At 40.5% G+C, this 25,627-nt stretch overlaps 1 long non-coding RNA gene across 1 annotated transcript; it reads right to left on the bottom strand.

Moving 5' to 3' along the window:
• Positions 1 to 10,892: 10,892 nt before the first annotated feature.
• LOC127632660 (uncharacterized) lies at positions 10,893 to 15,626 on the bottom strand. Its single transcript, XR_007969127.1, has 3 exons — positions 14,993 to 15,626; positions 11,764 to 11,847; positions 10,893 to 10,973 (listed from the first exon to the last, which is right to left on the bottom strand). It is a non-coding gene; the product is annotated as an uncharacterized LOC127632660 (long non-coding RNA).
• Between the last annotated feature and the right edge of the window lie 10,001 nt (positions 15,627 to 25,627).

Below are 25,627 nucleotides of genomic sequence, written 5' to 3'. Positions count from 1 at the left end.
TAAATATAATTTCCTTGTGTGCCCCTAACAAAAATGTCAACATTTTGACCCAAACCCAGTGATTGCACTGTGCACCCTTCAGTGATTGCTGTGTGAATGCCATATTGTCTGAGCAATTCTGTCTCTTTACATCCTTGTAAACGGAGCTGGAATGTGCTGGGTCACGTAGGCCCGCCTCAGCCCGAACCAGCTGTCAGCTGTGGGGTTTGGCTCCAGCTGCCATGAGCCATTCTGGGCCTGAGCTACTGGGTTTTTTCAGCCGACAGTGATTTGAAGCTGCAGTCATTCTCACAGATGCTTAACGAGGAGCGTGCGGCGCATTGTCTTTCTCCCATTCGGGTGATGTCTGCTCAGCATGTTAATTTCAAATGTTATTTTTATCTCAAGGCAATGTATAATTATGTTTTTCCCCCCGTATGCATTGCACTCACAATTGTGGACAAGATGTTTAAGTATTTGACAGTCATTAGAAACAATTGTCAAGTATTAATTATAAACGCAGTCACGTGGAATTCACTTCACTGATTGTGGATGTGGCAGATGTTTCAAACTACAGATCTGTCCACAAACTTAAAAGCTTATTATTTCTTAAAGTAATACTTCACCCAAAAATGAACATTCTGTCATCATTTACATGAGAGAATGTTCATTGCTTCTGAAGATATAGATTTAACCACTGGAGTCTTATGGTGCTTTTATGTGGTTTTTGAAACTTCAAAGATTTGATACCCATTCACTTGCATTGTATGGACCTACAGAGCAGAAATATTCCTCTAAAAAATGTTGTGTTCAGCTTAACAGATGAAGAAAGTCCTTAGATGGCATGAGGGTGAGTACATGATTTTCATTTTTGGGTGAACAATCCATTTAATATGGGTGAATCTCACAAAAACATGTCCGGTTCCCCATGCAGACATGACTGTTGACAATCTAGAATGCTCCCATTATTTTATAACAGTATAACAGCAATGAAGTACTTAAAGAACAAAGTTCTCAGCTTGGTTTTGGAAGTATGGCATGTAAGAACATGGCTTGCATTTACCTCACACAAAATAAGTATTTTAATGTAAATTCTATTAATCCAATTAATTATCGTGATTTCAATATGACGATAAATAATCAACAATTACGCTATCGTGCAGTTATTGTGCATTCTCATAACTGTATGCTGTATTCTTTTTTTAAGTATAATATTTGTTCACATTTTTAATTTTTTCTCGTTTTACTGTATTTTTTTATCAAATCAGCAAAACATATTTTGTATTTATCATTATTAATTTGATATATATTTAATTAAATATTAAATTAAATAATATGTCATTATTTTTGCATTACAGTAATGAGTTTTGGGGGACAATTTGCATAATTGTCATGAAATAATGTCACAAATCATAAAAGTTTGAAAATGGGTTTAATTTTATTTAAGCAATGTTTGTTTCTATTTATTTATTTACTTTTAAAAGTAATACAGGCTTCATTAGATTCACTAACATATGTCTGTAGCCATAAATTAACTCAAAACAAGGAAATGTAATCACGCCAAAAGAAACAAAAATATTCACACTGATATTAATACAAGTATCACCAAAAACAAACAACAAACAAATTATTTGCACTTTTAATTATTATTATTTATTATTTTTTTAAATAACTATGAGACAGGTGTGTTGATAAAAACTCATAGAGTAGAAACAGTCCTCAGACCCTAGCCCTGTTCTGTTACACCTGTTCCTTGTTTTAAACACAGCATGACAGGCATCCCACCAGGAAATTAGCTAAAGATAAACACCTCGGCATGGATATGAGCCATTTGTCGCCGGACGGCTTGATTAACGAAACCCTCACTGAGAGCACAAAACCAACAGCTCGCAATAAAAATAAAAAACCACACAATAACGCAGGAAACGTCATTAAAAACAGGATTCGTTCAAACATTGGGGGTAAAATATGGTTCCTGTCTTTCAATAGATGCTTTAGATTGCTATACTCACTCTGAAGTGCAGAACCCTTGAAGTGGGTTTCTATATGAATGTACCCTTCGCTAACAGTCTTGTGGAATTTGTTTTCTTTTTTTTCTTTTTCATTTTGAACGAGCTTTAGAGTAACGATAGATATTGAAATGTTTACATATAAATGGACAGTTTATTTTTAATAATATTTAAAAAATCTAAAATTTGTGCATCATTGTGTCATGTATAGATGTGTTTTTGTTTTGTGTTAATGTCTTTTATTTTGAAAAGTGTTTCCATGTCATATTATTTCCTGTTTGTGATTATCCTGTTTCCTTCATGTTCATGTGTCCTGTTCCCATTGGTTATAGTCTTGTTATTAGTTCTATTATTTAATAGGTTCATGGTCATTGTCTTGTTGTCTTGTTTATTAGTTCAGACTTGTGATTGTTATCTTGTGCATGTGTTCTCCCAAGTCCATGTATTTATACCCTCGTGTTTGCCTTGGTCCTTTGTCAGGTATTGTGTAACGATGCTGACAATGATGAAGAAGATGATGTAAGTGCAAATTATTTCCAAATGTGAAATCCAAAAACCCTAACTCTAAACGTAAACAACACAAAAACATGAACTTGACTAAACATAACTTTACATGACTTGGTAAACTATGAAACAAAACATGAACTTGACTAAACATCCAAACAATGTTACAACACACAATTCTTGACAAAGAACCAAGGCAGAAATGAGGGTATAAATACATGAACTTGGGAGAACACATGAAGATAACCAATCACAAGACTGAACTAATAAACAAGATAACAAGACAATGACCATGAACCAATGAAATAACAGAACTAATAACAAGACTATAACCAATGGGAACAGGATACATGAACATGAAGGAAACAGGATAATCACATGACTTGAAAGGGAAACAGGAAATAACATGACATGAAACACTTTTTAAAATAAAACACATTAACACAAAATTGGAACAAAAACACATGTAGACGTGACGCAATGCTGACGCCTAGATGCACCTTTTGGAGTTGGTTGTATGACTGTAAGTAATTTTCATCAAATGCTATTGAAGTTAAAAATGTATACTCCAATGTTGCATGTATCTTTAGAGACAGACCCAAAGTTTTCACCTATTTGTGAATATCAAACGTCCAACGTCAACCCATCTTTACATTTTACATGTGGTTATCACAGACATGCCTGAAAATAAGTAAATAAACAAGTGTAATACCATAGTGCTTTTTGTGAGAAACTTAAGATAATTGGCTATTATTTGTGATAAAGGAAATTCGAAACTCAATACTCAAAAAGCAACGAAATTAGTAAAGTATTTATAATTACTACTCATAAAAAAGTGCCCTTATTTATTCTTCCACCCCTGTCTCTGCTAAGGTCTGTGTACGTCACTGTACTGATCTGTCCTAACAGAACAGTATAGTTTTTCATTCAAAACTGAAAATTGTCATAATTTACTCACTCTCATGTTGTCCCAAGCCTATGGTTTACTTTGTTTGGTGGAACACTAAAGGAGATGTTAGACAGAATATTAGCCTCAGTCACCTTTCACTTTTATTGTATGGAAAGAAGATGCAGTGAAAGTGAATGGTGAGTGAGGCTAACATTCTGTCTAACATCTCCTTTAGTGTTCCATAGGCTTGGGACAACATGAGAGTGAGTAAATTATGACAATTTTCAGTTTTGAATGAAAAACTGTATACTGTTCTGCTAGTACAGGGTATAAAGGGGTTCATTAATGACTAATAATTAATTAACAAATGCATTGTAAATCATTTATAAGCAGTTATAACATCAGTTATAACGATTTGCATGCAATACTTCCCAAATACTGAGCATTTTAACATACATGTTATAAATGCTTAATAAGTTAATAAGCAAAAACAGACTATTATAGTAAGATGAAAAGGAGGGACAGTTTTTTCTACAGTCCACATTGTGTTTATACAGTATATTTACAACTGTAATGTATTGACTTGTGTTGTCACATTCCTTCTCATGCTGATGTAAAAAAATAGTTTTACCTAGTCCTAGTTACCTTAGGTCATCTGAGAAAGAAAAACGTCTCGGTTACTGACGTAACCTCCGTTCCCTGATGGAGGGAATGAGACGTCGCTGAGTTGACACTAGGGGTCGCTCCTGCGGAGCACGGCCATCTCTGATTTTGAGAAATGGCCAATGAGAATTGGCGTGTGGAATTTGCATGCCACTCCCCCGGACATACGGGTATAAAAGGAGTGACGCTGCAAATACACATCAGGTATCGCATTGAGGAGCCGAGCCAAAGACCCAGCGCTTTCAGCGGATGGTTCAGTATTGTGGCTAGCGGGAACACAACGTCTCGTTCCCTCCATCAGGGAACGGAGGTTACGTCAGTAACCGAGACTTTCCCCATCTGTCACTCAGTCGACGTTGTGTCGCTGAGTTGACACTAGGGGTCCCATGGAAAACGCCACAGAGCTGAACCGAGTTACGCAGACAAGCGGTGCGAGACGGGCAAACCTCCGTGTGCCTCGTAGCCAGCACAGCAAGCCGTCGCATAACTACCCCCAACACACTGGCAGGCATGAAGCGGTCCCCTGCACCTAGGGGGAACAGCTAACTGCTCAGAAGTATAAGGACTGGCTGGCCCAGCCGGGGCCTTCTCTCTATTTTTCTCCCCTGTAAAAGGAACACAATCATTCGGCTGGGGGCCAAATATAAATGGTCCAAGCTGGGGGGTGTCCCTCCAAAGAGGAGGACACCGCGGAGACCACACCTGGCCCCGAGGGGGGGGGGGGGGTTTAGGTGGAATACACACACAGTCTTACCGGCTAGCAGCGGAAGCACATCGTGTGGAACGGCACTGTGGTAGACCCTACCCAAAGGTGAGGAGGGGTTACTACAAACACGGTGACCCAGGGCAGAGGACCCTCTGTCCAAGGAAGACACGGTTTGCTGGTAGGGAAACCATTTTGCGGGATATACATCACACGGGGTTGCCGAAGGGGGCAACCAGCACATGTGGAGCACTTACTTCAGTACGGGGGCCTAGTGACGCCCGTACCGGGGCAGCAGTGAGCCTCTCCGAAGACTCAACGGCCGCTAGGCTAGGGAGGAAGAACGTCCAGGGTTCACACTTCCTGCGAACGCAACTGGGGAAAAGAGTGCACGTCTTCACCTCAAGGGAGGGGAAAGGTGCTATGCACAAGCGATACACCCGGCCAGCTGACCCGAACTTACCTGTTTGTGTCACCTGATAACACACAGGACGAAACTGGCTCAACCCTGAGGTTATAGAACCTCGCAAAGGTGTTAGGTGTTGCCCAACACACGGCTCTACATATGTCTGCTAGAGAGGCGCCATGGGACAACGCCCATGAAGCCGCAACGCCCCTGGTAGAATAGGCTCGTAGGCCAGCAGGGGGCGGCACGTGCTGGGTGTGGTATGCCATCGTGATGGCATCGACGACCCAGTGGGCGATCCTCTGTTTGGAGACAGCGCTTCTCTTCCGCTGTCCGCCAAAGCAAACAAAGAGCTGCTCGGAGCTTCTAAAGCTGTGCGTGCAGTCCAAGTAGATGCGAAGAGCACGCACCGGACACAGCAATGTAAAGGTTGGGTCTGCCTCCTCCAGGGGTAGCGCTTGCATGTTCACCACTTGATCCCTAAAGGGGGTCGTGGTAACCTTGGGCACATAGCCCGGTCGGGGTCTCAGGATGACGAGAGAGTAAGCCGGACCGAACTCTAGGCACAGTTCACTAACAGAGAACGCCTGCAGGTCCCCTACCCTGTTGATGGAGGTGAGCGCTGTCAGGAGGGCGGTCTTCAGAGGGAGCGCCTTTAGCTCCACTGACTAAAGGGGCTCAAAGGGAGCTCCCTGAAGGCCCCGAAGGACCACGGAGAGGTCCCATGAGGGAACGAGGCGCGGCCTGGGGGGGTTTAACCTCCTCGCGCCCCTCAGGAACCTGATGATCAAATCGTGCTTCCCTAAATACTTACCTTCCACTGTATCGTGATGTGCCGATATAGCGGCTACATACACCTTCAAGGTTGAGGGGGACAGTCGTCCCTCCAACCTTTCCTGCAGAAAGGAAAGCACTGATCCAACTGCGCATCTCTGGGGGTCTTCACCACGGGAAGAACACCACTGAGCAAACAGATGCCACTTCAGGCCGTAAAGACGCCTCGTTGAGGGGGCTCTCGCCTGAGTGATCGTGTCTACCACCGCGGGTGGTAGGTCACCTAAGTCTACCGCGTCCCGTCCAAGGGCCAGACATGGAGATTCCAGAGGTCTGGTCGCGGGTGCCAGATGGTGCCCTGACCCTGAGAAAGAAGGTCCTTCCTCAGGGGAATTCGCCAGGGGGGGCTGTCGCGAGGAGCGTGAGGTCCGAGAACCAGATCCGGGAGGGCTAATAAGGGGCCACTAAGAGGACCTGCTCCCTGTCCTCCCTAACTTTGCACAACGTCTGTGCAAGTAGGCTCACTGGGGGAAAGGCATACTTGCGAAGCCCCGGGGGGCCAGCTGTGTGCCAAGGCATCTGTGCCGAGGGGGGTCTCGTCCAGAGAGTACCAGAGTGGGCAATGGGAGGATTCCGGGGAAGTGAACAGGTCTACCTGCGCTTGGCCGAATCGACTCCAGATCAGCTGAACCACCTGGGGGTGGAGCCTCCACTCTCCCCTGGATGTAACCTGCCGCGACAGCGTGTCCCCTGTGCTGTTGAGGTAACCTGGGATGTGAGTGGCCCGCAGCGACTTGAGTCGGTGCTGACTCCAAAGGAGGAGACGGCGGGCAAGTTGTGACAAGCGGCGAGAGCGTAGACCGCCTTGGCGGTTGATATACGCCACCACGGCTGTGTTGTCTGTCCGGAGCAACACGTGCTTGCCCCGGATCAACGGCAAAAGCCTCCTCAGGGCAAGTAGTACTGCCAGCAACTCGAGGCAGTTGATGTGCCAATACAGTCGCGGGCCCGTCCAAGGGCCGGCGAGTGAGTGCCCGCTGCACACGGCACCCCAGCCCCGTTGGGAGGCATCTGTCGTAACCACGACGTGCCTGGAGACCTGGCCTAGGGGAACTCCTGCCCGTAAGAACGCTAGGTCTGACCAGGGGCTGAGAGAGCGGCAACACGTCTGCGTGACAAGGACGCGGTGTGTGCCGTGGCGCCATGCTCGTCTCTCGACTCGGGTCTGCAGCCAGTGCTGGAGTGGTCTCATTTGCATCAAACAAAGCGGTGTAACCGTGGCTGATGATGCCATATGCCCCAGGAGCCTCTGAAAGGATTTCAGTGGGACCAACGTGTTCTGTCTGAACGTACGCAAACAGCTCAGCACTGACTGTGTGCACTCGCTGGTGAGACGCGCCAACATTGAGACCGAGTCCAACTCCATACCGTGAAAAGAGATGCTCTGAACCGGGACGAGCTTGCTCTTTTCCCAGTTGACCCGAAGCCCCAAGCGGCTGAGGTGCCTGAGCACCAAGTCCCTGTGAGCACACGTCTCGCGAGTGAGCTAAGATTAGCCAGTTGTCGAGATAGTTGAGGATGCGGATGCCCGCTTCCCTCAGTGTGGCAAGGGCTGCCTCTGCGACAGGGACAGGCCGAAGGGGAGGACTTTGTACTGATATGCCTGACACTCGAAGGCAAACCGGAGAAAGGGTCTGTGCCGAGGAAGGATCGAGACATGAAAGTACGCGTCCTTCAGGTCTACCGCCGCGAACCAATCCAGATGCCGGACGCTCGCTAGAATGCATCTCTGTGTAAGCATCTTGAACGGGAGTCTGCGCAGGTCGAGGATTGGCCGCAACCCGCCGCCTTTTTTGGGTACGATGAAGTAGGGGCTGTAAAACTCCTTCTTCATCTCGGCTGGAGGGACAGGCTCCATCGCGCCCTTCTGTAGAAGGGAGGCGATTTCCGCACGCAAGGCAGCGGCGTTCTCGCCTCTCACCGTGGTGGGGTGGACGCCATTGAACCTGGGCCACGCCACGCCCCCAAACTCCGAGCGAGAGGGACCAAGGGGACTATAGTGTCAGACATACCGGCAGGCGGGGCCTCGCGACGGGGCAGAGCCCGGGGTGCTGAGTCTAGGGACATCGAAGCACTTACCTGGCTCCTTGTGACTGCTCCCGGAACAGCATGGGACGGGGAGGAAGAATTTCGTCCTCGTGGCCCGCGGAGACCGTCGGCTCGGGGGCGGAGTTGTGCCGCGGCTGGACGCGTGGAAGCGGAAGACCCGGTTCCAGGGCGCTGTACCTGCCAAAGAGAACCGGTGACCGGGGAGACCTGAAGTAGAGCCCCGGGGCTGAGGAAACTGCTCTTTTTTTGAAAATGTGGGTACCGCAGCCCGTTGGGCGTGCGGTGAAATAAATTTCAAAAGGAAATAAGGATTATCCACCCGCCCCTCCGGCGGGGGAGGGAGTGGTCTGCTTACCAGCTCCCGAAGTGCAGTTCCCTGAGTCCCAGGGCTGCCCGTCTCAGGGGCGCTTCGAAGCCTTCTTAGGGTTCTTGGCGGCCGGCCGTGAGGCGGGGGGCGTCGCCGTCCTGCGGGTAGCTCCATATCGTCCCCAGCGCTAGCCGACACTGCCTCATACCCGTAGGTAGAAGGACCGAGTCGGGGAGCGGCTGGGGTGCGAGGCGCGACCACAGCGTAGCCATGGGCATGCTCTCGCAGTGAGAGCATGAACCATCCACGAACGCTGACTCTGCGTGTGTAGCACCCAGGCACAAGAGGCAACGATCGTGGCCATCAGACGGGGAGAGAGAACGACCGCAACCAGGAAACACACACAAACGGAAAGACATCTTGAAAAAGACGCTTCACCGTATATATATGTATACGAGAGTATAAATGTATATATAAATGAAGTTATTCACTCTTTTATCAGCTGCTGAAGCGCCCAGGGGTGTATGCGAGGGGGAGGACCGTTGGAAAGCGCCGTAAAGCCAACAGCTTGCAGAGATGACTGGAACAGCAGAGGAATTCAGCTCTATGACTGCTCTCTCGGCTCCGAAAAAGATATCTGATGTGTATTTGCAGCGTCACTCCTTTTATACCCGTATGTCCGGGGGAGTGGCATGCAAATTCCACACGCCAATTCTCATTGGCCTTTTCTCAAAATCAGAGATGGCCGTGCTCCGCAGGAGCGACCCCTAGTGTCAACTCAGCGACACAACGTCGACTGAGTGACAGACGGGGAACAACAACAACATCACACTTTTCAGGTCTACATGATCATTAGCATGATATCATAAACTCTGATGACCATGAAACCATACTGAACTTTATGCACTCAGGTTTTTAATGTTGTAAACTCCTTAATTAAGGCTTTACATGTGTCCACTTTACATTTAAGGTGCATGTTATATGTTACTAATGTTGCGGTTAATGAGGTAAATTTACATGGGTCTCAATATTTGGCAGGTATTGCATGATAGTCACCCTTTTTATGCATATTGTTATAAGCACATTTCAGCAGGGGTGGAAAGAGTTCTGAAAAATAATACTCAAGTAAAAGTACTGTTACATATTAAAAAATGTAGTATGAGTAGAGTAAAAGTACCTGTCCTAAAAACTACTCAAGTAAGAGTAAAAGAATAGCTAATTTAAAAGTACTCATGAGTCGTGTGTATTGAGTACAGAGTTGTGAAAGCTATGCCCCTTAATAATAAAAAACTTGATGCTGTAATTTAAATTACACATACCATCATTTACATTCCCTTTTATGGCTGTTTGCCAGAAAGAATAAAACATATAGGTATTTTATAGGAGTTTGTGATTGACAGCTTTTAAAATACATCACTTATGTATGATACTTTAAACACTACATGAATCTGATGGAAAAAAAATAAATAAAAGGGTGACATGATTACAAACATGGAAAGATGAAAAAGTTATTTTCAATATCATAATGTATGAAACAATTACATTAAAATAATTTTATGTTTAGGGTATATATTTTCCTTAATGCCGACAGAGAGAGTTACTGTTGTGCATAATACATGTTCAAAACGATGCAAGGAATGCAAAAAAAACAAATACAATTATGAAAACCCACTAAAATAGCAGGGTCACTTGGTGCGTTATGTCCTGCACAATAGAGGGGGTAGAGCAGTTATTTGGTACAGGGGCCACATCGGGCTTTAAAAAACTAACAATATTATTAAAAAATATTAATGTTTTATTCTATTACATTAATACTTTTAAAGCTACTCAAGTTATTTAGCCAAAAGTAGTGAGTGGTTTTCTCGTTTTTTGTTATTGTTGTTTGATTAATAGCCTTTATATGACATAGCCTACTAGACAGTGCTCAGTTTGATTACATGTACACTTCAAGTCTAACATTCTGATGCAGACCAAACTGACTCCGTTTACATTAGCGTCTCATCAAGAAGGGCATTTGCGGATTTATAAAGTGTATTTGATCATTTAGTCGCAAACCGCATTAGCGCTCAAACATTAGCCGGTAGCCATAGACATCAGGAAATAAAAAGTCAATCTTTTGATCAACCAACCAGTGGTTGTATTGCAATCGTGATTGATGTAATGAACACCCCTGTTCTAGATGTTGAACATAGGCTAAGTATAGAAAATTACTCAGAAGTTCATCATCCATATCGCAGACGTCTCAATTTTTATTTCAGATAAACATCAAGATAATTTTATTGCACAGCCCTATTGATAACATTGCATTAATCTCTCATATCAAACCCAATAATCTCAGTTATAGATAGATCATTTACAGGTTACATTATAAACACACAGAATCTAGTAAGAAGAAAAATGAAATTTACCTCGATATGTTTCTTCAAATTAGAGGCAGGATTAATGCTGATATCTGGCTTGAGCAAGTTAAACTCACATGACACAATCAAGCAATTGGCCTTTTTCACTGAGAAATGCCCTTTTAGGTGCTGCCGTGATGTTCAGGTGACCTGCGCTTGAACAGATGGCGCCAAATCTGTTGCTGCTGTTCAGGTGTGTGATTTGATTTGACAGGAGTCAGGAGACTCTCCCTAGCCAATCATGTTGAAAGATAAAAATAAAATCAGGACAGGGAAGTAGCAAACACAGATAGTGGGAAAATAGTGCAATAAAGGTACAGTTACAGCACTTGAAATAAACTCAAGTAAAAGTATACAATTTTTAAACTACTCAAAATAAAAAATTAATTTCTAGGAAAAACTACTTAATTACAGTAACGTGAATATTTGTAATTTGTTACTTTATACCCCTGCATTTCAGTGATTTACAATGCATTATTAGTCATTAATAAACCCCTTTGTAAACCCATAACAAAGGGAATATTTATGTAAAGATTTACTTAAACATTTACAGGGTTTGGAACATCATAAGGGTGTGTAAATGATGACAGAATTCAAATTTTTGCATTAACTAACCCTAAACTGCAATGTCTTTAAACAACTCAGTAAAACACTATATATTGGCACAATATTACAAATAAACACAAAACACATCAGTGACATTCATGTATTCAGGCATGAGAGATTATGGAAAAATATGTGACATTTCAATCCAAATCTAGTTTACTGCAATCAAATGTCCTCTTGCTTTCAGAAGAAAGCATGCTCCAGTGAGTTTTGAGTCAGCATCTCACAGCTGTTTACTGTGCTGTGCCCCTTTCTTTCCGACCAGTTTTTTTGTCAGTCTGTTCACAAGTGTACAGAGGAAGCCACATCTGTTATGTTTGTAGTGAACTTCTGCAGCTAAGAAAGCTTTGATAAGCTGATCGATATGGCCTCCTTGCAGATTAATATGCACACATCGTAATGCGACCCCACTCACCTTTAATTCGCCAGCCGAACTGAACTTGCATGTCTCTCTGCTCTGTTCCCATGCTCTTCTGCACATGCACCATAAGCTTTAAATCTGTTTGAAAAGGAGGGAGTGATTAATTAAATATGATTGATAGTTAGAGTTTGAGGTCTTTGTTTACATAGTATAGGAAAAGACTTGCTTGATAGAATTCACCAAGAATTAAAATTCTGTCATAATTTACCCTTATTCTTCAAAATTAAAATAAGTCATTTTTGTGAAAATCTAACACTTAAAACAATGCAACATGCTTCAACACACATGGCTGTAATGTTTGTTGCTGGCAATGGCAATGACGAAGACGATAATGATGGAATGAAAACCCAAGTGCAATTTATTTACATACGTGATATCCAAAGCCCCAACTATAAACTAAACTAAACTAAACTAAACATAAATGTGAACAATTAACATGAAAATAAACTTGACTTTGCTTAGACTGTACTTGACTTGACATGATAACTTTACCAAACATAACCAAAGTTACATTCAACAATCATCAATCAATACCTGACAATGGACCATGGAAAATATGAGGGTTAAATACACGACATGGGAGAACACATGGTAAATGGTCTGTACTTATGTAGCACCTTTTTAACCTTAGCGATATTCAAAGCACTTTACACTGCGTCTCATTCGCCCATTCACACACACATTCACACACCAATGACAACAGAGCTGCCATGCAAGGCGCTAGCCTGCCATTGGGAGCAACTTGGGTTTCAGTGTCTTGCCCAAGGACTCTTCAGCATGGACAATCCCCTCTACCACCTGAGCCACAGGTGCCACATGACAAAAGTAACCAGTAAACACAAAGAACTCTAAACAAGATAACAAGACAATCAACCAATGAAAACAAGACACATAAACATGCGCTTAGAACTGTGAACTAGAATTTCAAAATAAAAGCCATGAAAAACATTAACAAAATACACCTGACAATGGCACTATGAACAAACTTTTCTATGGCACATGAACATGCAACAGACATCAAGCTTCTCACTGAATAATGACTTATATTGCAAGTTGTTTCTCACCTAAACCAGTCATATGCTTTCGAAAAGCATATGAATGGTCAGCAATATTCATTAAATATTTCCTTTTGTGTTCCACATTAGAAAGAAAGTTACACATGTTTGGATCGACATGAGGGTGATTATATTACGGCATAATTGTAATTTTTTGGTAAACTGTAACAGTAAATTCTGGGTATAATATATCAGAACAATCAAATTAAAATCAACAAGGAATCGTGTTCAATACCCATTACATAAAGGATGTAATGTAAATGGAAGTAAGGATAAAATGTTACAGAATATTCTACAAGAAAAACATTATTGGGACATTATTTTATCCATCTGAAATTGATTAGATCATGAAAAGTGGGTATTCTGCACTGGCATGAAGCCAGCCTGATTGCAAATTTGCCCGGAGTTCCCGTCTACTTTTTTAGCCATCTTTATGGAAGAGTCTTGCTCATTAATTTTTTTAAACAGGGATTTCATAAAATCCTTCATAAAAGAGTTCTAAGCCTTTAACCAAACCAACCAGCTGTGAGGTGAATCACAACATTATAAACTTTCATTTGAAGGATAAAACTGTATTTGAAAATACAAAAGTACAAGGGAGTTAATCCCATAGAGCATTGAGGAAATAAATATAAAACGGTTGTGATACATGATCTTGCTCTTGGTTTTCCTGTGTGAGGCTGCCAATGAAATAGTGGAATTGGGGTATGATTTTTGCTTGGGATGAGAGAGGTCTCGGGTTCAAATCCTGGAAGAGCCCAGGTGTGTTGCGAGGAGGGTCTTAATCGCCTGCTGTATTGTCCCAAGTCCCTGATCTTTTCTTGAAGATTCACACACATTTCAGTTCATAAATAAAATACATTGAATGACATTGTTGCCAGTAGTATGTCTGTCCGTAATGACAAGCAATGTGCGCTGGCCTTGGTAGATCATTGTTTGCTCGTTCATTCAGTTCACAGCAGATACTATTGTCAGCTGAGTTTTAAATAGAGGTCTGGAACCCGACCCGGGCCTGATGGGACCCAAGAACCCGACAGGGTTTTGGGCCAGGTTTGGGGCAGTTTTTTAAGTTGGTTTGGGCCTAGTAGGATAGGGTTGGGCAACACAGCCTCTGGTACGGGTCGGGATCGTGTTTCATTTTAAGGCCCGTGCAGACCTCTAGTTTTAAAGCTCTTTGATCACTACCTGTTCTGGTGGGACTGTTGCCACTTGGCAGGTTTCAACAAACCTTCATTGTTTCAAAGACCTGATGAGGAAATATACATTCAAAACCAGGTATTATCCACTGTTCAGTGAAATACAATATAACCTAATAAGTTTAAGCTGTAATTAGACATTATATGGGGGAAATTAATTAACATTATTCAATGAAATATGTTATAACTATATATATATAACCGCACGTACTGCACATTGTAACGGGACAATTTTATTGCACATTATAAAGAGCTAGATGAAGTAAAAAAAATATAAAAATACAACAGCCAGAGGGAAAAAAATTATAAGTGGTTATACTGCATATCAACAGTACTCATTAACATGATTTGTTTTTCTTAATGCCCAATAAAAGTGTATCGTAAGAATTAAAATCAAAATTGATTCTTATACATTACACTTATTATATATACTTATATTTTTAAATGAAAACTTATCCAAAAATAATACATAAATGGACAATATATTAAATCTGTATATTATATATTGAGTTTTTGTTGTTGTAATATAAAATAATATCAAAAACGTTCATACATACTGTATGTCAGATACCATTTTTTTCTGAGAGGCAATTTGCTCAAACACATTTACAAAATGTGTTTCATCATCTCATCTTTGTTACAAAAAGTAAAACTTTTCTTAATTTTGTCAAAATACTTACATTAAAATACATCTCTCTAATTTTATCATCAATACATTTATGGGGAAGCGGCCAATCCAGATTCCAATTGACCTCATAAATACAGTAACTAACCATTCAAAAGCATATATGCTGTAATAGATTTTCTAATTAAACAATTATACATAAAGAGGTTATTAAAATTGTCATCTCAAAATTATACTTTAGGGAAGATTTTGAAAGGGCACATAACTGGTCATGGTAATTAAAGGTGGGGTATGTGATTTGCAAAACGGCCGGCAGATTTTGAAAATACACAACTCTAAGGTCCTACCTTCTCTCCTCCAACGCTGGCCCTGACTCCACCCATTCGAAAAACATGGACGCGCAATCATGCACGAGCGAAAACTCAGATGTGCAGTGTTCTAGCAGTGTTCTAGACTCACTAGTCAAACAGTGCATTCACCTGTCAGACAATTTTTCAGAGCAAATTGTTGACACAGCAGGAGGAGGGGTTCGCATACCACTCTTGAAAGGTGTAGAGCTGATTTTCTCATAACTGTAAAAAAAAAGAACATAGCCAGCCCTGGCGTCTGTACAGCGGTCTTCTATTCAAAACAGGATTCATAGAAATGTGGAACAACCCCACTAGCACTATAAAAGCTCTATTCTCCATACATAAATACAATCGCTTCCTGTTACTGGGTCACGAGCTTTGAGTATGCGCACGAACGGGACACGCGCGCCAGGGTGGTGGGGGGAGGGGGGCATGGTATGACCGTTTGATTGACACATTTTCTGTCCAATGATTCTAGATGGTCTTGAAAATGATTGGCTGGAGTTTTTCGAGTCCTGCCCGTTCCACAGATGATTAAATTGCTTAATTTTCATTTCAGTGCTTCTAATTTACAGCCAGTAAGTGGGTTAGGAATAGGATTTCAAGTTATTTTGAAAAAATGGTCAAAAAAGAAAATCACATACCCCACCTTTAAGCCGCAGGATATCAATGAGAATATTATTACTAAACCAATTCAAAAAGAAAAGTGATTTATTACTAATATGAAGCTACAGATAATCATTGATTAGGATTTTTTTTAAGTTAACAAGTGAATAATCATCATCACAATGTAAATACATTAGAGAGGGTAATTTACCTCCATGCCATGTAAACAAATAAATATGATTAATTTCTAATTTTTAAATCAGTTTAGCACCACACTCTTTCTTTCCTTGTGTGATTGTGTCATAATTGTGTTTGTTCAAAATGTAAAAAATGCAATACATGTAGAATATTGAAGGTGTTGGTATAGTATACACTACCAGTATACACTACCAATTAAATACATTTTAACATATTTAAAACATTTTGGGACGTTGTCCTCTGGGGGCTAAGCCTCTTATCTCTTCCAACACTATCAGTGCCCTTGGATGAGCCCCCAATTTATGTTACGACCCAAGTTTGGGACCAACATAAGAAGCCTTCAATTGTAGAAAACAAAAGTCATGATGGCCAGGTTAAAAAGGTGAGGTTTTGTTTACAATGAATTACAGAAAACAACCAACAGTAAAAATATACATACTAAATTTGTACAAGGACATATAAGCTGTCTAATTTAAACTAAACTAAAGAATTTTATGAGAAACTCTGCAGAGCTCTTTTGCCGCACTTTGTTTGCAGCTATTTTCTGATTGGTATATTGTTTCCCTTCAGGATCATGGGTAGTTTAGTTCTCTACAAGGAATTGTGCTATTAAATAAATTTTGTTTTAATAATCAAGATGAAATAACATGGACTGAAGACTTCAACAGAGGTGAGTATCATCGATTTACAACCTCCGAGCTCATGGTAGATCTGTCTTTAAAGGATACAAAGTTATTGTTAAAAATATATTCGCCAGTGAAGTAAATTAATGCAATTTTTTTCATCCGGAATCAGACTGTTGCACTCTATTGTGGAAGACAACTCCCCTACTGAAACACTGCTGGCATTCATTGGTTGAAATTAAAGTAGCCTCTGTGAAATCAGCAGAAAAGGAAAGTCGTTTCAGGGGTGGACCAAGTTATTACATTTTGATGAAAGATTACCATGACAAATGTTTTTTTTTCCCCTTTGGAATAATTTGCATTTATAAATTGTGCACAATAACACTAGGAATGTGTTTTAAGTGAGTAAATACGGTCAATTTTAATTTCATGTTGACTTTATTACGTCCCTGGGCAAACATACAACATATCTGTTATTTTAAAGTAAGCATAAAAAGCCTCTACTGGTTTATCTCTGCAACAGACGCTCTGTGACCCATTTTTGCATTGCATGGCACACTGCTTCTCTTGACTGGCACTGATTCAAATGTGCCACCTACCCACTTCTGACTCACACAGGATAAGAGAAGCTAAAAGTCTGACAGCCTCATTTTCAACCTCAATGATTAAAAGAGTTAGTACGCTCCCTTTAGACTGATGTGAAACCAAGTTCCTGATTTCTGTAATGCCACGGGTTGTGATTTGTAGGGGCGACTGACTCCAGATAAGTATTAAAGATGAACCCCCATGTGCTTTGAATTTCAGGTATGTCTGTGGGCATTGTGGGGGCTAATTACTTGAAGGGATAGTTCCAGCCTGAACTCAAGAAATTGAAGTTACCATGGCAACATGAAATTACATGCTTCATTACACGTTTTGCTGCAGTTTCCTAGTGAAATTTCCAGCGGGGGGCGCCAAAAGCAATTGAAATGGTGTCTTTATCAGACAAGGTTTTTAAGGTGAATATTAGATGGTGGTTTTAATGAGTAAAATGTACCTCCCTAACCTAAAACTTTAAACTAAACCTAACTAATAGTGTCCAAAAAGCAAATGAGAAGTTAACAAAAGAGACGTGCTTACCCATAACCAACGGCTAAATCTTACAGATAGTGTCCTAAAAGGAAATATGATATAAAAATACAATTTTCTGAAGCAATCACTTAAATTTGTGTCGCTTCTATGACACTTTTGTCTCACGTGTCAGTTTGCAGGCTTGACTTGTCTTGAACTTGGGTCTTCCAAGTTCCAAGTCCAATACATCATAACATAGCAGTGTGTGAGGATAAGAGCGAAAAATAAGTGTTTATAAGGCATAATCACAAATTGTACTCTTGTGAGTGTGAATAAAACAGCGTTAATTTCATAAGAAAACTGCGGTGAAACGTAGAACGTGGAACGTAAAACTCAGTTTGCAAAAATGTATTCATATAATGTTCATTCTAAAAAGAATTTTCATTTTTGGGTGAGCTATCCCTTTGAAGACACCCTCTGGGAGCTTGGTTTAGAACGTGTGACGAAACCAGCCCCACAGGCTTTAAAATTTGGGTATTAGGATGTCTGTGGACGCCGTAGGGGTTAATTTCTGAATGTTTCACACACAGTTGTCCAAGCACAAGCAATGATGCAAAACTCGAGGTCATGCGGATGTTACAGACTTGCTCTCAGCGTTAAAATCAGACGTGTCTCAGAAAGCGAGGGGGAGAGAGCCAGGCACCAGAGCGCTAATAGGATTTCCACTTCCTTTCATTTAATGTAAAGAGTGTGTGAGGGCCAGGCACACAGAGTTTGTTGTTAGGATTTTCTGTTCGTTCTGCTGGCTTTGAATAACATTAAAAATGCACATTTACGAAACATTTGCTCTGAAACAAAACTGAGTGAGGCAGTGAGCTATTTGCTGTCCACTGCCTACATTTGCAGCTGTCTTGCAGCATCCTAACTGATATCGATGTGGCTGATTTAGTAATAAGTGTTTTCCTTAGCTTGAAACTTTACACAATCCCAATACATCATTTATTTTATTTTCATCTTTTCTGATAACAGACAGCAATTATTGAAACAGCTGCATCATCTATGGCCCATATTTCCTAAACATTGTCTCCTTTATGAGAGCACAGTAATGAAATGCTTAATTAAACCCTCATCTCTCTCATTTGTAAAAATGTTCAGTTGCAATCTGACCCTCAGTGAAATGACCTGCAGTATACTGCACTTCTTGCTTTCAGTGAAATGGGGTATTTCAAAGTTAAAGTCCAAAGACTGTGCAAAATTCTCTCCCTAACCTACATTGGAAAATATTACAGTAATTGTCTGGGAGAAAACCGATCCGCGTGTTTCTATCAGTGTGGAATGTAATTTCGACGGATTTGTGGCGATGAATTGTGTAGATGTAGGAGAATGCTGCCCCCTAGAGACTATACTGGGGACTAATATCAACTGAGCTCCTCATACTAGACTCCTTTCAGAACTCTCTGCTATATTCTAATGGTGGAATATTTTTTTACTTGATTTTTTATTTTATTTTTTTTTTATTATTATTTTATTACATAAAATAATACAAAATAAACATTTTTATTGCATTTGGCAACTCGTTACCATTGCAAATTGGGAGAATTATAATTTATCCCTAAATATTGTTATACTTTATATTTTGTTTGTAGTTTATCCTCACTGTTAGAAGTAATTTTGCACACTTTCCATAGAAAATAGCTGTGTTCCTTTATTCAACACGTCAAACATAAATCATAATCTGTAACTATATACAGTATATATATATATATACACACACACACATACACACACACACACATACACACATATATATATATGATCAGTAATATTAACTCATTACGATGGCACCTGTTCAAGGTGTGGGAAATATTAGGCAGCAAGTGAACAGTCAGTTTTTGAATTCCATGTGACGGAATCTGTAGCACAAACTGCTGAAAAATATAATGCAGGCCATGAAAGAAAGGTGTCAGAACACACAGTGCATCGCAGCTTGCTGTGTATGGGGCTGCATAGCCACTGATCATTCAAAGTGCCCATGCTGACACCTGTCCACCACCAAAAGCACCTTCAGTGGGCACGTGAGCATCATAACTGGATCACGTTTTCTTTTAGATCATGTGGACGGCAGGGTGCGTGTGCATCATTTACCGGGGGAAGAGATGGCAGCAAGATGCAATATAGGAAGACGGCAGGCCAGCGGAGGTAGTGTAATGCTCTGGGAAATGTTCTGCTGGGAAACATTGGGTCCTGGCATTCATGTGGATGTTACTTTGACACGTACCACCTACCTAAAGATTGTTGCAGACCACGTACACCCCTTCATGGCAATGTATTCCCTGATGGCAGTGGCCTCATTCAGCAAGATAATGTGCCCTGCCACACTGCAAATATTATTCAGGAATGGTTTCAGGAACTTGACAAAGAGTTCTTGGCCTCTAAATCCCCCAGATCTCAATCCGACTGAGCATCTATGGGATGTGCTGGACCAACAAGTCCAATCCATGGAGGCCCCACCTTGCAACTTACAGGACTTAAAGGATCTGCTGCTAACGACTTGGTGCCAGATACCACAGCACGGACACCTTCAGAGGTCTTGTGGATTCCATGCCTCGACGGGTCAGAGCTGTTCTGGCGGCACGAGGGGGACATACACAATATTAGGCGGGTGCTTTTAATGTTGTGGCTGATCGGGAGATATATATATATATATATATATATCCATCCATCCATCCATCCATCTTCAACCGCTTATCCGAAGTCGGGTCGCGTGTATATATATATATATATATGTATTTTAAATATTTATATTTGCATTTTAATAAATGTTTAAACATAATAACAATAATATAATTGATGACACACTATTAAAGTAAGTAATGCTTTATGCCATTTTTTCCAGTGTGGTATGCCTACAGTGGTGGTATATGGCAACATGGAAAAAAAAAAATGGTAAGACTAAGCTGATCTGTAAAAAAAAAAACTTTAAAGACACCGCAAAAACCCATATGCATTTCAGATTGTGTCTGAAACAAATTTTATTTGGATTAAAAACAGCATATTATTAGAATTAATATACTACATTTTTTATTCCAACAATGCAATATGATAAATTGAAAGAAAAAGGAATCGTGTTATAACATTACTTTACTAATTTAAAGATTGTTGTGAGGCAGTTTATAGATTTAGATTTATCAGTGAGGTCTTTACTAGGAACAAATAGAATAACAGTATTACAACACCGTATGGTAATAATGTTCATACACATTACATGCAACTAATTCATATTTCTTAATTGTTACTTATGTTACTAAACATGACTAATGTCATCTATTAGTCACAAAATGGAATGCTAGCAGCTTTCATTCATTCATTTAGTGGAAATCTTTCTCCTGGAAGTTGACACTGAAAGTTTGGCCCCACACTGCAGTAATGAAGCCATGTTTCGCCGCTGCCTGGCTCTAGGCGACAGAAAAGCCAAACACTCATTCAGTCATTACTCTGAACAGGAGGGGGTACTCTCAAAGATGGATTGGCAACAACACAAACCAAAGGAAAAAAGAAAAAAAAACTGAGTGGAGTTCAAGCATGGTTAATGTGTTTGGAGCAAACGCTGTACTTTCAAGACAGGCTCCCTGCAGTTATCATAATTTTAAGATCCATTTTCTAGAAACAAGAAAACACTTGAATGTCAAACATATAAAATGGATTATGGACCACTGGTTGTCATTTGCTTTTGATAAGGCTTTTTGTTTACTGAGCAACTAAGTGAAGTGTATGCACACACCCTGATGCGCTAAACTTAAATTGACTGTTTAAAATCTCGGTTGACTGGCATACTTAAGTGTAAATGTATTGGTTTAATCAAAATCGTTGTTTTTTGATGTGTGCTCACAGTGTGACAAAGATAATTTTTATTACCAGCCATTTGTCACAAGTGTCTTTTTTAGCCTTCGAGACTTTTTGACTTATTTTGGGAATTATTTGTAGGAAATTATTAAAGTTGCATGTCCAGGGGGTTGATTTTTATTATCATTAAACTGTATATCATTTATCATTAAACTATATATATATAAAGATCACATTAAAACTTTCAAACTTTTTACCAGGCTTATTTATTTACTTTTTTTATTTTTTTGCCTTTCCCAGACCCAGACATTCAATATTAAACTATGAAAATCCATTATAAAAATACAAATTATCATGTTTAAACTATGACATTCTAAACAAAGAGTGAAAAAAAAAAACATTTTAATATTTATTGTGTGAAAATTATTTGTATCAATTAAAAAACAATTATTCCCCATTTCCACCACACTTAGCAATTTTCCCCACCAAGTTTATTTAAAAGTTAGTGTACTTTAAGCAAGTCAACAAATGTGTCAGTGAAGTGTATGCTTGAGATGAAATATGAGATATTTCAAGAAACAAAGAAAAAAATAGTTAAATATAACTTGTAAGAATAACATTTATATTTTTACAATTTAGATGTAATTTTTCCAAATTATGCCAAAAATTTGAAAATATTATATAATTATCTGTATTTAAGATGAATAAAATGTTAGTTATGAAATTAAACAAATAATACCTCCATTTTATTTCAAAAACATTAAAATTGTAATTTCAACAACAGAATTGTATTAAACACAATACAGAATCTGAAATGTGCTGGAAATTACACTGTGGGGTACATTTTAAGAACTTTCAGAAAAAAAAATGCATAAATGCCATAAATCTCTCGGAATTCATGTACAAGAATCACACACACACATATGTAAAATTTGAAAGTGTGAATTATCCCATTTTGACAAAATCAGACTGATCTCACAGTGAAATCGGAAATGGTAGGTTGACTTTTCTTTAGCTAAAATCAGTCTGTGCTTATCAAAATTAAAAACACTGCCCCCAAAGGTCAAAGCACTTGTGAGCTCCATTTTCCAATTGGCAGACAGAATTTGCATGTCCCTCCCCCAGACATACGGGTATAAAAGGAGGGAATCATGCATCTGTCCAATCAGATTTCTTCTTCGGGGCCAAGCGATTGTGCAATCAGCGAGCTGAGATCACTTACTGTTCCACTCACCGCGTATGCTGTTGGATCTATGGCGCATATCAGCGGCTTTCTCTTTCTCTGCACGGCAGTGCAGCTTTGCCCCTGGGCGCTTCGACATCCCTGCTAGAAGAGAGTATTTTCTATAATATAGTTTATTTTCTCTAAAAGAGCAATACAAAGTTGGTGTTGAAGGCTCGGTTTTGCTGGGCACACTCGGAGCCCACCGAGCTGAATGATGAGTTCGCCGCTACATCGGAGAATGTTCCAGCATCTGACACGGAAGACTCGACTGGACTGCTGCCTTCGGGTCGTAACGCAAAGTCGCAAAGAGGCTGACACCCAGATGGCCGACATGCTTGCCCATGCAGCTGTCAGCGTGGGGCTGGACTGAAACACTCTGTCCTCCCCACAGCCTTTACGGCTAGACAATTGGTTCCTCGGGTCCGGGAGCCACTCACAGCCTTCTCTCAGCACCAAAGCCTCGGACATGCTTTTGCCTCTGGATGACACACTACCTGCCTCCCCAGGTACGTCAAAAACGATGGTCCCCTTACGCATGGCTAAGATGCCAGCACCCTTTGCAAATACGCATTTCCCCCAATGAGGCTACTTGCACAGGTGCTGTGCAAGGTCAGTTAGGACAAGGAACAAGTCACTCTGGTGGCCCCCTACTGGCCCACACGGACTTGGTTCTCGGATCTCACGCTCCTCGCGGCAGCCTCTCCCTGGCGGAAAGGGAATGCTGTCAAAGAGAGGCTCTCCCACTGGGTCGTTGATGCCATCGCATTGGCCTATCACGCCCAGGCTGTGCCCGCTCCCTTGCAGGTTCGAGCACAATCAACAGGAAATGTGGCATCCTTGTGGGCACTGACAATGGCATATGACATATGCAGAGCAGCAGGCTGGGAAACACCCAATACCTTTATGAGATTTTACAATCTCAGGGTTGAGTATGTTCTCTCAGGTCCGAGCCCGTAGAACTCGGGAATGCAGAATGTCTGACCGGGTGTTCCACTTGCACATAGCACCTTTCCCCTCCATTGAGGTGATCACGTGCGCTGTTTCCCCCAGGAGAGTCCACTAGATGCGTCCATGTTATCTCACACAACTCACCAGTAGTTGAACCTGATGCGAGTCTATAGCTGGATGCATCTCCAACTCACTCTGAATCTGTCTGTGATTCATGTCAATTTCTCTAAATTTGCTACACATTCGGGTGCAGTTTGGGTGCGAGTCGCTAAAATATGGGGTATCTCGCCTCGCACAGTTGTTGCAGTCAACTAAAAGTAACATCTTCTGTAAGTGTGCTTTCACAGTCATTTTAATATGTTGATAAAGCGCATCTGGCTTTAAACGTTAGTTGTGAAGTGAGTTTATTTTAGGCCCCGCAACTCTTTAAACATTTTAAATTATCCTTTGCTTTTGATATTTCATGTCCTGTAATCATTGTTGGGTTTTATTTCATTTACAGTTTTTGTGAATTCTAAGTGATTTTAATAAAATGTATTTATTTATTACTATTACGCTTATCTTGAAAAAAAATAAACCAACAGGATGTGCAGTATTCAGTCTGAGAATATATTTTAATATGTTTACATATATTGCATATGTTGTAAAAAATATTTTTAACAAATTTCATATCCCAGTGTAGTTTAATTGTCCCTGAAACTTCACTAATAAATGGATCTTTGAAGCATTTTAGATCTTTCTCCATACTAAAATCTGATATATAGCAATATATGCAAAACACATATGTGCAATATACAGTATGTACAGTATATACCAAAATAAAAAAATCACATCCTTGTTCATATACATATTTTCTCCAAATGCTAGTGGTATTTGGAAATGTACATATGCTCTAAATATAAGAACCATAACCATGGCTATATGAGATTTCTTTATGGGTCAGGTTCTAAAATGGAAAACATTTGCTTATATTTGTATCTGTTACAGAATGTTCTGTAGTAGTTGTGGAATAGATGAGGTTTCACCCATTTTCTCTTTCAACATCTATCATCATTCATCATGTGTTCAAATGTACTTTTCCAGCTCCCTGCTTTTTTTTTTTTTATTGCATAAAGTATGTAACAAATAAAGTTTATGTTTGCAGCCTATTTTGGCAGGTTTTTGGTAACCTCAAGTTCAGAAGTCGCAATTACAATGTGATTCAAGTGATTTGGGTCGAAATATTATGGACACGTTTCAGTTTATTTTTTTCAACATGTCCATTAACTATTTGTAGAGACAGTATTCACAATTACAGCTTATTACCAATAGCAATTGGACTTTTTTGAAAGACCAGACTGATCACAATGTGAATTTAGCAACAGTTGAAAGTTCTGCTGCTGAAATCGGTCTGTGTTTACCTCAATCACGCCCCCCCTAGTGGCCGAAGCTGGATGTGTTGTTAAACGTATGGGCATGTGTAACCTCGAGTTTCCACACAAAATGTCCACAGAGTAGCACCAAAAAGCGAGTTGGATTTTTTTTGTAAATGATGTAATACAGTAAACAGGAATGCATGTTTTATTAACCATATGCCCTAACGTAAACCCCAACCCTAAACCTACTGTTAAAGGAGTGAACATGTCATTTTTGAGTGAAAAATGCAACCTTCAAATCACACTCAACATTGTTTATGTGAATGTGATAACTTCCTGGTTTCCAAAGGGTACAACAACCCAATTCTCAGAGAGTGCTCACACAACGCTCTATCAATGGCACTACTGGGAGGTGAACATTGTTTCATTGATGCAAAACGTTCAGATGGGGAATGGCACTTGTTAGTAGTTTGGCAGAATGGGGTTTCAGGGTACATTAACTAATGGAAGTTACATGTACATTTCCAGTGTGATCATGTTAGATTGACATGCCCCCAACTTGGAGTCAGGACTCAATGAAAATTAAACCACCTCATGACCCTAGCATCAAACTATCCTAAATAAGGCTGCATCTGAGAAATTAGAAATGCTACCTTCAAAGGCTGTATATGAAGGCAGAATAAAATAATGTGCTTTTCAAACTGGTCTGAGACCAGTCTCCTGAAGAGTTCCATTCATTCAAAAAACCTGTCAGTTAAACTATTTACTGATAAGGCAGCAAGGC

Source organism: Xyrauchen texanus, chromosome 39 (genome assembly GCF_025860055.1).
Source record: "Xyrauchen texanus isolate HMW12.3.18 chromosome 39, RBS_HiC_50CHRs, whole genome shotgun sequence".
In the NCBI taxonomy this organism is placed as follows: domain Eukaryota; kingdom Metazoa; phylum Chordata; class Actinopteri; order Cypriniformes; family Catostomidae; genus Xyrauchen; species Xyrauchen texanus.
This window is presented reverse-complemented; position numbering and strand designations above follow the sequence as displayed.